A 2,295-nucleotide genomic window follows, 5' to 3' on the forward strand; every position below is an offset into this window, starting at 1 on the left:
GGGATCCCTGCAGGGGCTGGGAAGGGACTGGCAGGAGGTTTGAGGGAGCCCTGGGTGGGCTGGGAGAGACTGGGCTGGGGTTTGTGGGGTGTCTGGGAGGTTTTGGGGGTGCTGACCCCCCCGGCTCCCCCCAGAGATGCCACCGGACACCGTCCGCAGCAAGATCCTGGTGGGGGTCGGGGGCTTCGTCTTGGGCTTGGTCTTCCTGGCGCTGGGGCTCGGCTTCTACCTGCGGGAGAAGGTAAAGGGGGGTCCCCGGGGGTCGTGTCCCCCCCCTTGCTCTCCCACAGCCTCTGGGCCCCCCCTGCCCCCCCCAGCCCTTTTGCTCTCACCCCCTTTTCTCTCCCCACAGAGCTTCTGAGCCACCGGCGGCCGCAGCCCCTCCCCGTGGCCTCGGGCCCAGCCGGGACCCCCCAAACCCTGCGCTGATTTGGGGGGGGTCGCCTGTCCCCCCCTTCCCTGCATTTCTTCCCACACTAACCAGCTGTTCCCAGTGTTCCCAGTAAAGCTTCTTAGTGCTCTGCAGTCCTGGTTGTTGGGGAGAAGTGGGGGGGCTCTGAAAATCCTGGGAACGGGAGGGTTTGGACACTCCCTGACCCCGAAATATCAGAAAAGAGGGATGTGGACACTCCTAGACTGCAGAAATCCTGGGATCAGGGGGGGTTGGATACTCTCAGACATTAAAAATCCTGGGAACAGGGGGGTTTGGACACTCCCAGAAGTACAAAATCCTGGAGAAAGGTGGTTTAGGCACATCCAGACCCTAAAACTCCTGGGAATGGGGGGTCTGGGCACTCCCAGAGCCCAAAAATCATTGGAACAGGAGGGCTGGGAACATTCAGGACCCGAAAATCTTGTGAGCATGTGGGTATGGGCTTTTCTAGACCCTGAAAGTCCCATGAACCAGGATTTGGGGCACTGTCAGAGCCCAAAATATTGGAAAAGAGGGACTTAGACACTCCCAGACCCTAAGACTCCTGGGAACAGGGTGGTTTGGACATCCCAGACATTATAAATCCTAGAGAAAGGAGGTTTGGACACACCCAGACTCCAAAAATCCTGGGAACAGGGGGGTTTGGGCAATGTCAGCCTCCCAATAAACCAGGAACGGGGGGTTTGGGTTGTCCCAGAACTACAAAATCCGGGAAAAGAGGGGATTATGTACTCCAAGACCATTAAAATTGTGAGAACGGGGGGGTTGGGCACTCCCAGTTCCTCAAATCTTATAAAAGAGCAGTTTGGGCACCATCAGCATCTAAAAAACATGGGAAAAGGGGGGTTGGGAACATTCAGACCCCCAAAATCTTGGGAACACGGGGGTATGGGCTCTCCTAGACCATAAAAACACCCGGGACGGGGGGGTTTGGGCACTTCCAGAGCCCAAAATATTGGAAAACAGCAGCTTTGACACTCCCAGAGCACAGAAATCCTGGGTACAGGGGGATTTGGGCACACGCAGACCCACAAAATCCTGGGAACAGGGGGGTTTTGGCAATCCCAGACCCATAAAATCCTGGGAACAAGGGGGTTAGGGACACAACAGATCCTAAATATCCTGGAAAAAGGGAGGTTTGTTCAAATGTCAGCAACCTAAATCCCCATGAACAGGGGGGTTTGTGCTCTCCTAGACCAAAAATATCCTTGAAGAGAGAAGTTTAAGTACTCCCAGGCCCCAAAACCTGTAAAAACAGAAGGGTTTGAGCACTCCCAGACCCCAAAACATTGGAAAAGAGGGATTAGGACACTCCCAGAGCCTAAAACTCCTGGGAACAGGGGGGTTTGGGCACTCCCAGACCCCGAAAATCCCGGGAACAGGGAATTATTGGGCACCCGCGGCCACCCAGGACATGATTCCAACGCACCCAGATCACCTTAAATCCCATCCCCAGGAATCCGGGACCCCCCAAAACCCACCTCGGACCCCCCCCAAAGGCCCCGGGGCTGCCGCGGGGGCCCCCAACGGCCCTCAGCCAATCCCAAAGCGCCCACGCCGCCCGCAACCAATCCCAGCGCGCCGCGCTGATGACTCATCAGTCGCCGGGAAGACAAGGCTCCAACCGTGCACGAAACCCTCGCCGCACTTTGCGCTCTCAGCCAATCCGAGCGCGCCCAAAATCCCCCAAAACGTCTCCACCCGGCTGGTTTTGGGGTGTCAGCAGCTGTCCGGCGCTGGGCATGGAGCGTGTGCGGGGAGCTGGGGCCGTGCTGGCGGTGCTGGTGGTGCTGGGAGCCCCCCCGGCTGCGGGCGAGGAGCTGTCGGGTGAGCGGGGGGGGCGGGCAGGGGGAAAGGGGGGG

General features: G+C 58.4%; 1 long non-coding RNA gene across 1 annotated transcript; it reads left to right on the forward strand.

Moving 5' to 3' along the window:
* Positions 1-98: 98 nt before the first annotated feature.
* Positions 99-525, forward strand: LOC113979400. Its single transcript, XR_003537854.1, has 2 exons — positions 99-241; positions 353-525. It is a non-coding gene; the product is annotated as an uncharacterized LOC113979400 (long non-coding RNA).
* Positions 526-2,295: the final 1,770 nt, after the last annotated feature.

This window comes from Neopelma chrysocephalum, unplaced genomic scaffold, assembly GCF_003984885.1.
Source record: "Neopelma chrysocephalum unplaced genomic scaffold, ASM398488v2 Primary Assembly neopelma1_78976, whole genome shotgun sequence".
In the NCBI taxonomy this organism is placed as follows: domain Eukaryota; kingdom Metazoa; phylum Chordata; class Aves; order Passeriformes; family Pipridae; genus Neopelma; species Neopelma chrysocephalum.